Source organism: Equus przewalskii, chromosome 5, assembly GCF_037783145.1.
Source record: "Equus przewalskii isolate Varuska chromosome 5, EquPr2, whole genome shotgun sequence".
Taxonomy (NCBI): domain Eukaryota; kingdom Metazoa; phylum Chordata; class Mammalia; order Perissodactyla; family Equidae; genus Equus; species Equus przewalskii.
Genome location: NC_091835.1, coordinates 73,463,891 through 73,477,331, shown reverse-complemented (window position 1 = coordinate 73,477,331; position 13,441 = coordinate 73,463,891). Strand labels below are relative to the sequence as shown.

Sequence of the window (13,441 nt, the reverse complement as noted above, 5' to 3'; positions counted from 1 at the left end):
TCTGGTTCTCATTTACAAGAATCTGAAATAAAACTGTATTAATATTATCCATGGTGTTAATGATTTTATAGCCTTAAATCATATTCTTTGTTAACTTCATACTAAACTTTAAAAGTTTATAATTTGATATCCTTAGATAGGGTCTCCGTCACAAAAAAAAGATGACATTTTCTGAACATTTCTTGTCCATATTAATTTTTCAGAATACATGGACCAAATTTATAGCATAGGCAATTTTAAAATTTAAAGATGTTATAAACAATGCTACTCCAATCTCTTCAAGATACAGATGAAGAAAACTGAGTCCTAGAGATGTTAACGAGCTTTTACTAAGGCATGTATTTAATTAGTGTCAAATTTGTACTCTTGCCTTCTTTACTCGTCTGTACAATGATGGAGAATCTATTAAGCAGCAGAGATCCTAAAAGTGTGTGGTGGGAAACCGTGTAGGAGAAAGATGATTGAAAATGTAGAATTAGTCACTTCCTACGCACCTTGCCACAATCACATCAAAAACATCTAAATACCTGACACATAATTGATGTTAAAAAGTGAGTTAGTTTGGTTCTTCGTCAGTTATTTAGATAGGCAGGTAATTGACTCATTAGTTCACTCACTTCTTTGTTGTTTGAAAGATCATCATGAGTTCACCAATCATAGTCATCCAAAATATGATTTCACTGTGGTCATTGTTCAATTTCCGAAGACGGATTAAAGAATTATATACAGCTAGGTATTTTATTAACAGAGGTGATTTCTTTCAAAACACGCACATACACACACACACACAAACACAAAATTTAAAGAGCCAATTCAGAGTTGCCTGTTGAAACTCAACCCAAACTTTTTCTGAAAGGAAATTAGTAACTAATAAAAATTGCGGAAGAGATGAATTAGTACAACATTCCATCAACCTGAAATAGACATTACCCAGAGATTCTGTGACTCTACAGAACTGGGATAAGTGATATTCAAAATTATATGCATCTTGCATGTCAAATTCAAAATTATTCATAAAAAATATAAAAATGTTGATTAGAGCTTTAATGTTATCTATTTCATTTTTGAGTCTTTGAAATCAGCAATATATGTGGAGAGCATAATCTTGTTATTCAGAAGATTGAATCCAACCAACCAAAAATATCTGAGAACATCATGCTAAAATAGCTGAACATCTGTAGCAAAGAGAAAAAAAGTAAGTTAAAGTCAAATGAGGAGCATTGGGAAATCCTGGGACATCCAAAGGAGTAATAAGAGGGAATAATAATTGAGTTCTAATTCAATTAGAGTCTGAGCTGAATTCAGGCTGAGTTGCAAGTTTTTTGTTGTTGTTATTTTGCCTTGTTTATTTTACAATTTTATTGAGTTATAAGTTATACACAGTAAAGCACAACTAACAAAGTTCATAACTTTAAGAGATTTAACATATATATCATATATATATATATAACTTCAAATTTTTTCTTAGCCACTCTGGCAATACATCTCTGGAGGCTTTGTGATGTTTCAACTTGAGTAGGCTGAACTATTGTTCTAGGATTTCCCTTCTCTCTATGATTCCTGGTAGAATGAACCACAAGAGAGATTATTTGGGATATTTGGAGGGTGGAGTGAAGCAGAAATCATTTTGTGGCTCACACAGGTTGTTGCTTATCTGCTGATGTATTTTGTTGGTATACAGCTGGAAGCAACTGCCAGGCTTGTAATTATTCCATTTTTATCTGAATCCTCTTTCAGCTTTTCCACTCTAGATCCAGGAATGTATACTTAGCTCCATGACAAAGCGTCCTGGCTTCTGTAGAACGTAGTAAACCTGAGTTCAGAGGCAATCAGAACTAACACAACTTTCAGCCCTTCCTCATGTGATTCTGCCCATGCTTGACACAGACCTTACACTCCTCACAAAACTGAACTCAGAATGGATCATGGAGCTAAATGTGCAAGGAAAAGTCTAAAACTCCTAAAAGAGGTCATAGGAGAAAACCTAGATGACTTCGGGTTTGACGATGATCTTTTAGATACAACACCAAAGGCACAACCCATGAAGAAAGTAACGGATAAGCTGCACTTCATTACAATTAAAAACTTCTGATCGGCAAAAGACAATGTCAAGAAAATGGGAAGACAAGCCACAGGCTAGGAGAAAATATTTGCAAAAGATACATTTGATAAATGACTGTTATGCCAAGTATATATATAAAAAAAAACTCTTAGAATTCAACAATCTGAAAACAAACAACCTGATTAAAAAATGGGCCAAAGATCTTCACAGGCACCTCACCAAAAGTGAGCCACAGATAGAAAATAAGGACATGACAAGATAATCCACGTCTTATATTGTCAGGGAAATGTAAATTACAGAAAAACAATGACAATGGCGGCTGGCCCCACAGCCTAGTGGTTAAGTTCAGCATGCTCTGCTTCAGTGGCCCAGGCTTTTGGGTTTGGATCCTGAATGCAGACCTACCTCACTCAACAGCCATGCTGTGGTGGGACACACATACAAAATCGAGGAAGACTGCCGCAGATGTTAGGTTAAGGTGAATCTTCCTCAGCACAAAAAAAAAAAAAAAAGAGAGAGAGAAGAAAAAGAAAAAAATGAAAAATGAAAAACCACGACATGCATATTAGTATTGCCAAAATCTGGAACACTGACAACACCAAATGCTAGTGAGGATATGGAGCAACAGGAACGTTCATTTTTGCTGGTAGAATGCAAAATAGTACAGCCGTTTTTAAAGACAGTTTGGTGGTTTCTTACAAAATTAAACATACTATTACCATACAATCCAGCAATCGCCCATCTTAGTATGTACCCAAAGGAGTTGAAAACTTGTGTCCAGACAGAAACCTGCACACAAATGTTTATAGCAGCTTTACTCATAATTGTCCAAGTTTAGAAGCAGCCAAGATTCCTTCAGTAAATGAATGGATAAATAAACTGTGGTCCATCCAGACATGGGAGTACCTTTTAGCTCTAAAAAGAAGTGAGCAATCAAGCTGCAAAAAGACATAGAGGAACCATGAATACATGTTACTAAGTAAAAGAAGCCAGTCACAAAAGGCTGCCAATTGCATTTGGACAAATATATAAGGACACGTATCCGTAAGTATGGTGTCATAGAGTATTTTCACTGCCCTAAAAATATTCTGTGCCCCGCCTATTCATCCCTTCCTCCACCCCACTTCCCCCCGCAACTGCCAACCTTTTAACTGAGTCAACTGGGTAACAGTGGACATATATTGCTCTAGGAGGTGACTTAGTCAGTGACCATTCTTGTGTTTTTCTCAAAGGTATCCTGTACGTGTGTGTATGTATGCACATGTGTGAAGAGACAGAGAGAGAGAGACAGAGACTATGATTATTTTTGTATTTATGTGTGTGTGGGACTGATGGTGGCTGGGGTTCATGCAGAACGTGGTGAATACAGAGAACATTCTTCTCCCTTGACAGTCAATTTATTACTAGGATTTCTTTCCAGTTTAATATAAGATTACTAATATCCACTGGACAAGAACCCTGTGCCTGGGCATTAAGTGGGCTGGAATTACAAAGAATCAGGAGCCACTTTCATTGCAGGCTTGTTCCATTACAGGACTCAGAGTGCTGACTGAAGGATTCTGCATGGCACTCCCAGAGGAGGGTTAGTAAAATGTACCTCTCTCAATCTAAACATCTTTCTGCTTCATCCCAGAAGAGATAGGACACCACCTTAGCACAGTAACCTTTACCTGAAAATTCTCATAAAGATTTTCTACCTAGTTAGTCCCCTATTTTCTCCAATAAACTGTATCTTAAAAAATGTGGATGAAAATAAAGATGAAGCTCAAAGAAAACCATTCCAGTCCAAAATCAACAGCCAAGTAAAATATAATCCAAATGTATTCTTCAGCTGTATGTGCAAGGAATTCATTTACATAAACTCACTAAGAGTAAATATTTACAAGATCGATGTTGCATTCTTTGAGTGTATGCTTCCCCAAATTGTCATAATATCCAGATCTTTCAGTTATATCAATTTTAATGTAAAGTTAAATAATTTTCCCCCCAGGATCTTTCTCAGAACTTCTTTGACATCTTGTTTGTCAGGGTGTAAATCAAAGGATTCAACATGGGAGTGACTAAGGTAGAGCATAAGGAGCACACTTTACTCAGCAAAGAAAGTTTGTCAGGAGTCAGATATATAAAAAAGATAGCACTATACAGTATAGTCATGACTCCAAGGTGAGAGCTGCAAGTGGAGAAGGCTTTCTTTTTTTTTTTTTTTAAAGATTTTATTTTTTCCTTTTTCTCCCCAAAGCCCCCCGGTACATAGTTGTGTATTCTTCATTGTGGGTTCTTCTAGTTGTGGCATGTGGGACGCTGCCTCAGCGTGGTCTGATGAGCAGAGCCATGTCCGCGCCCAGGATTCGAACCAACGAAACACTGGGCCGCCTGCAGCGGAGCGCGCGAACTTAACCACTCGGCCACGGGGCCAGCCCCCAGGAGAAGGCTTTCTTACATCCCTCAGTGGAGCGTATCTTTAGAACTGTGGACATATTATACATATAGGACGCAATAATGATAATTATGGTAGGCAAAATAATAATGATGCATAAGAAAAAAGAAACCAACTTATAACTGTAGAGATCAGAAGAAGAAATCCTCTGAAGTGGACGGTTGTCACAGTAAAAGTGGTCAATGGTCCAAAAAGGACAAAAGGGTAAAGTAAATGTCATGCTAATCTGAAGAACCAAGCTGATGTAGCCACAAAAAGAGGACAGCCACCAAGTGAGTGCAGAAACGTGTTGACTTCTGGATAGGGTAGAGGAGTGGGTTGCAGATGGCAATGAAGTGGTCATAACTCAATGCTGCCAGGAGAAATCCCTTAGTCACAATGAAGAGGGAAAAGAGGAAGAGTGGGTCGCACATCCTGTGAAGGGGATGGACTTGTTCTCAGACCCGAGGTTGATCATAGCCTTGGGTGCAAGAACAGATAAAGAGAAGAGATCAATGAAGGAGAGGCTGCCCAGGAAGAAATACGCTGGTGTGTTCAGCCCGGGATCAGTCATGATAATGGCCATCATCCCAACATTCCCCAGAAGGATCATGGTATATACAGGCAGAAATAGCAGAAAGAGGAAGATGTGGAGCTCTGGGCAGACCGTGAAGCCTACAAGAGTGAAGTCGCTCACTTCTGAGTGATTGCTTGTTCTCCTGTCACCTGTGGCAGAAACCTGCTGAGAGGCACAAGGCACATAAATGAACTCTTGCCTTTCATTCTAGTGACATAAATACTCTGTTAAATGTAGAAATAAATTGTTTACTGCTTAATATTGCATAAAATATTTTTAATGTCGTGAAGAATCAAGAATCTGGATTGGATAACACTAGGTTTCTGAGACTACCGTTCTATTAAGCTGTGAATATATTTAGTCATTGTATTTAAATAATCCGTGGAGTTCAGCAAGAATGCAGTATATTTTATTACCTAATTTTACTCACATTCTGAATTTCTATTCTCAATATATTTACATTCAAGAATTATCTTACATAAAAATAGGAGTATTACATATAATCAAAAATAGAAGTATTGTGTGTAATGTCTAAGATAGTGTTTGTAGTCATTATGATACTCAGAACAGTGTTTGAATCACTGTATGATTGTAATAGGTATATTTTAAAATGTTTTTACCTTATTTTACCGCAAGCTATTTAGTTTCCATTTTTTACTATATCCATATTTGAAGTAGAATAAAAATGGATGTTATTGGTACGTTAAAATTAATAACATCAAAAAACCACTAAGCCTGGATAAAACAAAATTCTCCAAAGCTATTTCCAAATATACATTCATTTTCTCAATTCAAGACCATTCCTCAAAATAAGTGCATTTTACTGACTCATTATAAATATTTCACTTCCATCAGTAGTTGCTTAATTAAAAAAAAATACCAGAATCTGGTGAATAATCCAATCCTTATACAGCAGTGAAGGACTTTCTGCCAACGCTGCATCAGTTCAAAAGGCTTCGCTTCTCAGTCAGGGAAAGTAAACTTAAAGAACGTATGTATAAAGGAAAATTCCTTTCCTGAATTTTCATATACTTTATAATTCTTAAAACAAAGGTAATGAGATAACTACGGATATTTAAGGAGTATAGCAACCTTGCGTCATCCAGAGTCCATCATCTTCTGCTACAGCACCAACAGCGGTTAATTATGATGGCCTCAGTTATTTTTACTCCTCTGAAATCTTTTTTAAGGATATTTCAGCCTTGAGGTTTGGCTCATCCTCTGTGATAGATTCCACTAGGAGAGGAGTGATCATAAGGTAAATTATGGAAACATCGGCACAGGCTCCTGGGCAGTTGTTTGTGAGGACTGCAGTAACCTCAGAGACAAACAAATAGTCTAATAATAGTCCAAATACAATGAACTTTTTCTTCTCTGGTTGTGTGTATCCTTTGGAAGTTTCTCTGGACTTTATTCTCTTCATCCGCAAAAAAACACCTTTGTGGTGACAATCACAGCAGACACATTGATAGCCATAGAGAAACAGATGAAAAGTTTGTACACTATGAGAAAAGTTTTAGATAAATGAATATTTTAAATTATATAGTAAATTACATTTGCTATGATTTTAAAAAGACAAAAATTCATTCCAAACTATAGTTTACCTTTATTTCTTGATGCACACGTATTTCGTGATATGACAAAGGCCTTCTAAATCACAAACTCAAAGTAAGATAATGTTTTGCTAATTTTATGCTTTCCCATATTTCAATAATAAACATAAAATATAAAGGAAGATATGATAACATTCAATAAAATTATTTTTAAAATCCTAAGTAAAAATATTTATAAGAGACCAGGACCTATATTTTAAAAATCCTCTAAAAACGACTATGGGACTAAAAGACAACATTTAAATAAGAGGCATAATACTCTATTTAATCAGGCTAGTATTATAGGGCTACCATTTTTTCATAAATATTTCCATCACTTAATTGTAATCCTATTTTTAGAAAGTTCCTTTTTTAATTAAAAATTATTCCTAGAATTTTTCTGGAATTTTTTTTTCGTGTATAGATAGCAAAACGATATGGGGGCCAGAGTTTCTCTTTTTTATAATACAGTATTAGTAAAAGTTTGGTCAGTGTAGGAAGAAAGAGTAGTTTAATTATCTTAAAAGGAAAATATTAATTAATGTGAATTTCCAATAAAATTTGGAAAGGCTGGAGGAACTTCTGGCTGACACTACTGTAATGATACTTACAGCAATATAGGATTAAATCACAAAGAGGGCTACTATTGGAGGTATGATTTAAAAACACAACACCATCAGGGCCAGCCTGATGGCATAGTGTTTAAGTTTGTGTACTCTGCTTTGGTGGCCTGGGGTTTGCCAGTTTGGATCCTGGGTGTAGACCTAGCTTGGCTCATCAAGCCAGGCTGTGGCAGGCGTCCCACATATAAAATAGAGGAAGATGAGCATGGATGTTAGCTCAGGGCCAGTCTTCAACAAAAAGAGGAGGACTGGTGGCAGATGTTGGCTCAGGTCTAAACTTCCTCAAAAAAAAAAAAACCACACACACACACACACACACAAAACTGTAACTCTGATCTACTGATCAGATACATAGACAGAAAAAGATATTACTACTTCCTCATCCATCAAAATAGCTTCTCTAGGAAGGGAGGGACACAACAATGCTGCAAAAAGAAGCCTATTTATTTCTACAAACTACCTAACTGGTAGAAAAGGTCAAAAGGAAAAAAATGTTGATGCCATTCCAAATTCTAAGTTTGTATGGATATAACTGGTAGAACAAAATCTGTGTCAAGTACTCTAGAAGCAGGAGACATTTTAACTTTCCAACATCTGAGAGTAGAAAGTGTATGGAGCGGAGCCTGCATATCTAATATATAAAATACACCAGTTTCCAATATTCTTTTTCTAATCTTTAAACTTCCCACAATATTAGCAATAACAACACACTACTGCTTATACATACATAAGAAACACTTACTGACATTGACAAAAGATGGGACATAAAGAAATCCTCAACAAATTGAAAGATTGAAGTCATTCAGTTTATGTTCTTTGATCAAGTCAACTTAACATGGAAATCAATAACAATTAGATAGCTAGAAAACTCTATGGCCATGGACATTAAATAAACACTTCCTAAAAATGAATGGATAAAAAAGAAATGAATGGGCCAACCCAGTGACAGAGTGGTTAAGCTTGCACTCTCGGCTTCGGTGGCCCAGATTTCACAGGTTTGGATCCCAGGCGTGGACCTAGCACTGCTCATTAAGCCATGCTGCGGCAGCGTCCCACATAAAGTCTAGGAAGTTTGGCAAAAATGTTAGCTCTGGGCCAATCTTCCTCACAGACACACAAAAAATTTCAAACGAAATTATAATAAATTATGATATATCTAAATTTCTGGGATGCAGAAAAAGAACTACTTAGAGAGATATACAAAACCTTATAGGAAAATATTATATAGGAGAGAGGTAGGGGCATCTAGATTAATCTCCTGTCTTAGTAATGTGAAATAGAAAACAGCAAGTGAAAACAAAATAAAAGAAAGGGAATAATATAGATAAAAATTAGTTAAAAAATATGGATAATATAGGATACTCACCTTGATCCTCTGAAACATTAGTAAGATGTATAAAACCCTAGGCTTCTTAACAAACATTACTATAATTAGTAAATGAGTTTAGAAACTTTTCAGAATATAAAATAAATACAAAAATTAATTCTATTTCAATAACTATAAATTAAAATTAAAATTATTTTTAAAATACAATTTTGAGTTATAAAAACTTGGAATACTTAGGCATCAGTTTGACAAAAAATTTGCAAGACATTTTCACTGAAAACTCCACAGCGTTGCTGAGAGAAATTCAGAAGACCTACAATAAAATGAAGAGATAAAATATATTCAGTTGTCTCGGTCCGGCCCAGTGGCACAGTGGTTAAGTACGCACATTCCGCTTCAGCAGCCCGAGGTTTGCCAGTTCGGATCCCGGGTGTGGACATGTCACCACTTGGCAAAGCCATGCTGTGGTAAGCGTGCCACATATAAAGCAGAGGAAGATGGACACCGATGTTAGCTCAGGGCCAGTCTTCCTCAGCAAAAAAGAGGCGGATTGGCAGTGGATGTTAGCTCAGGGCTAATCTTCCTCAAAAAAAAAAAAATATATATATATATATATACACATATTCAGGGGTCGGACATAATGGTCATAGGTCAAACTCAGTACTTTTCAGATGTGAATCATCCTGAAAATGATCTATACTGAATGCAATCTCATTCAAACCCCAGAGAGTGCCTGGTGTGTTTGTGTGTATGTGTGCATGTAAACTGACAAGCTGATTCTTAAATGCATATAGAAATACAAGAGACCTAAAATCACCAAGACAACTTTAGAAAAGAACTATGTTGGAGGACTAACACTACCCTTTTTAAATATTTACTATATATCTACAGTAATCTGTGCAGTGTAGCATCATCCTAAAGTAGATAAATAGATCAAAAACACAGAATGCAGTTCAGAAATAGAGAACGCCAATATAGAAACCCAAATTTTTAAGAAAAGTTCAAAGACAAATCAGTTGAGGAAGGATAGGGTTTTTCAAAGGGTTGATCTGCTATTGTGTTTCTTGTATGAGAGCAAAGTGTTTGGGCTGCCGTTGGACTCTGAATTCCTGTAGTAGAGCTGAAGCTTTCTTATAAATGAATGGTAGTAAGCAATTTTTCCTCATATTTAAAGACTAATAGCAAATCTTCTTTGATTTGCTTTTGATGACTGTTTTTAGTGTCATAACAAATTCTTTGGAGACTTTGTTTCATAATATTTTAGAGTCTAATCTCTGATATGATATATGTAACCAATCCCTTTTACTCATTATGTCAATACACTCCATATGTTTCAGATATTTAAATTCTCCTAAATAGGCCCTCATGTTACAAAATAAATGTACCATCATAGTTTTATTTTCCATATTGCAAAAAGAAGCATTCTCTTAAAATAAAATTTAAAACCTTAGACAATATTCCAGTAATATACAATTAAAACCCTCATTTTAAGATTGAATCTATTTGCAATATTAAAGTTTGCTACAGAACTATTATTAATCATCATCATCATTATTATTATTTTAATAATAGCAAGAGAAAGTTTCTTATTGAAAAGAACTAGACCAGCAGATTTTCCCATATTGTTTTAGGACTATGAAACAATTGACAATTCTGTTGCAGTTTCCCAGATTAAAAAACAAAAATAATAACCAAGTGGATTTTTTTTCTTTGCAGATAGATAGTAATTCCTGAATACCAGTCTCTAGGAAAATTTTACCTATCTTCTTTGTTTGCTGATTCCCATAGGTTCCCTTGTGTCTTTATTGAGCCAAAAGGTGACGCTTTAGGTTGGTTAGAATCATGAGATATGGTAAATTTCTGCAACGTTGTATTCCTTTCTAGATTTGATCTTTGATACAACATTTCCAGTTAAAGACTGAGAAAAACTTTCTGAAAATTTAACCAAACTGGGAAAGATGATGGAAATACATCAATGTTCTTATTATCTGAATACTGAGATGTGCAGAGAATCTGAACTTAGCTGAAAAATGGGAAACATTTTGAAAATTAAATAAAACGCATTTCCTCTTTTACTTGAACCCTTCTGAAGAAAACTTTGGTTTGCTACATCCCTTTAACAATTGAATAATGTCTGAAACGATCATCATCACTCTTAACGTAGGTAGGCTATGTATTCTACTAGATACCGTGACATCAAAACAAATCCCAGTATCTTCTGTGTAAGGTAAGTCAAATTTTAAGTTTAGCCCTTTGAATGAGAAATTAGAGAAAAATTCTGGACATACAAGTAAGAGAATTAAATTTGTCTTTAAATTGTCTCATTTGATCTATTCTTTTTGATAGAGAAGCAAAAATTGCTATGTAATTTTACTATGCATATAAAGAAAACACAATAATGTATTTTTCTAAGTATACAAATGAGTCTTTAATTCAGTTTTTGTATCTAACTCTGAACTTGTAGTTGCCTTGGTTGAATCACAGAGGAAAAATTAGCATGCAGCTGTTCTTTACATCTTGAAGAAATGGAACAAACACATTTACACTTAGTTCAAGGTTAAAGACAATTACTATGTTTGGCGAAACTCAGAAGATTATGAAAAATAGGAAAGAGCAATGCAATAAAGATGTAATGTCCTTACTAGTTATATTTGGTCTACCACATCATAAAATTCCACAGATAATGAATGAAAAATGTAGATTCATATTTTATCATAAGAGAAAGAAAGTGATTAATGAAAAAACTTAGGACAATCAAATAGATATATTTTTATGTTGGAATACAGTAACATGTTATTCACAAACAATAGACTAAAACTGGTTGCAACCATTCAGATATATTTAAGACAATGATTCTAGGGATTCAGTGACTTTAAAAAAATATGTGGGATTAAAAGAGTAATATCAAGTGATCTAGAAAACAAGGGAATATCTTTGAATAAATTTAATTGAAAAGAAAAGGAAAATACTTATGTTGCATTTCAATTCTTTCTTATTATAGCTTGTACTTAAAAGGAGGATAAAAGAAAAAGGAAGGCTTTTGAATGTTTCCTGGAAATACTGAAAATTGGCTGAGACGAAGTCTTTAGCTATGACAAAGAATATGATTAGCAAAAACCAAACTACAGTCAGTAACTATGAAATATTGCTCTAGCACTATTCAGTAACAAGAACTGTAATTATGCTTACCATCATTTCACACTGAAATAAAATGATGCATCTTCTTAATCTGCTCTGCCCAATCTCTGCCTCTCTTTCTTTTTCTCTCTCTCTGTCTCTTGCCTTCTCTCCCTCAATGCTCTTTTTATCCAAATGCATCAGCATCGCAATATAACAAAATTAAATTTGGGAGCAAATCTTTTCATTAGAGGAAATGAGAGAATTGTCTTAATTCAAAAACAAAATTTAATTCTTAGAATTGCCTTTACTGTAGAGTAAAAGGGCTCAGGTCAATGCAATGATTGATTCAATATCTCATTCATTTATGTTTTCCCCCTGGAATATACTCCTAGGAGATCCAGTTGAAAATGTAAAGTAAGGAGTAAACTTCCCAGTGATGTGAGAATACAACTCTCCTAAGCAATTTAGCTAAGAAAGACTCCTTGATAGAGATCCTGGGAAAGTGGGTGGGGAAGTTCCCAGGCGTGAGATATGAGATCAGCTTCACGTGTCACACTGTGAAAAAAGTGAGGGTTCTGTCTAGTGGAGAGAAATTTCCACTACCTGTTGGTGGAGGGGGAGGCAGCTCTGATTACTGTATTACTTAACAAAATATTAAAGAGCAATAAACCAGAACAGTTATAATTAGTTTCTGGTTAAAAAAACTGTGGCACTGCTTCCAAAGCTCAGATGAAATAAAACATTACTTTTCCTTGCTTTGGCTTTTTGAGAAGAGATATAATTTCAAGTGAACTCACACACACACACACATTTACATACAAACAGACAGATATTTCTAAAGTTTTCTTGTCTATGTAGATGTTTGCTTTGTTATGTTAAAACAGGCCCCCAGGAAACCTTGCCTTCTGAAGGGAGGAGCGGCCTGTGAGGAAGAGCGGCTGTGAGAGGTGAGGGAAAAACGTGGTAATACATCATTTCTCTGTGGGATAAATGGATGACTTAAAGGACTGTTAAAACAAATTTTAAACAATGAGAACCTAAGCCATACTCCAATATCTGTCAAGCTAGGAATGAAGCAAATAATAATTGTAACAACAAAACATCGAAACGTCTGTTTCTTGGTTCATTTTGATTCCTTAATAGATTGAGAAATCTGGTCCGTCATAAATAACTTGTATTTTTTTTTTTTTGTAATTTCTGTGTGACCTAGAACTTTTATGAGGTAATTATAAAATGCTTCCTTAAAATCATTCAATGTATATTTGGTGAGTGTGGAAATAGCGAATGAATAAGAAGGAGTAATCTTCTTCCCACTCAGTTATCCCTACAATCTGAAATTTAAAGAAAGCTCTCTCCTTTTCCTGAAACACCTCTGACTCTATTATCTGTATTTTAGAACTGCTGTCACATTTATATACTAAACTTCATAATTGCTCAATAGTTTAAAGGAATGATCTCCTCACTAGTGCCTTTGACACTAAGACAGTCCATATCCAAAATTATTTTCAAGAGTGATCTTTCAAAAAGAGAAAAGCTGAATATTAGTGTTTACACTTTAAATACAGTGTCAAGGATTCTCTTTGCTGGCACTGTCTGGTAAAGAATAGCGCTTCAAAACAACCTGGATGTATATTAAACGTAAGATGTATTTATGGGATGCCAGACATAATGACTTGGACACACTAGCAATGGTAACTTGAAATTATGTTTATAAGACTACCTAG

General features: G+C 35.1%; 1 pseudogene; it reads right to left on the bottom strand.

Annotated features, from left to right (window-relative positions):
* Nucleotides 1-4,010: 4,010 nt before the first annotated feature.
* LOC103551522 (olfactory receptor 9K2-like) lies at nucleotides 4,011-11,921 on the bottom strand (annotated as a pseudogene).
* Nucleotides 11,922-13,441: the final 1,520 nt, after the last annotated feature.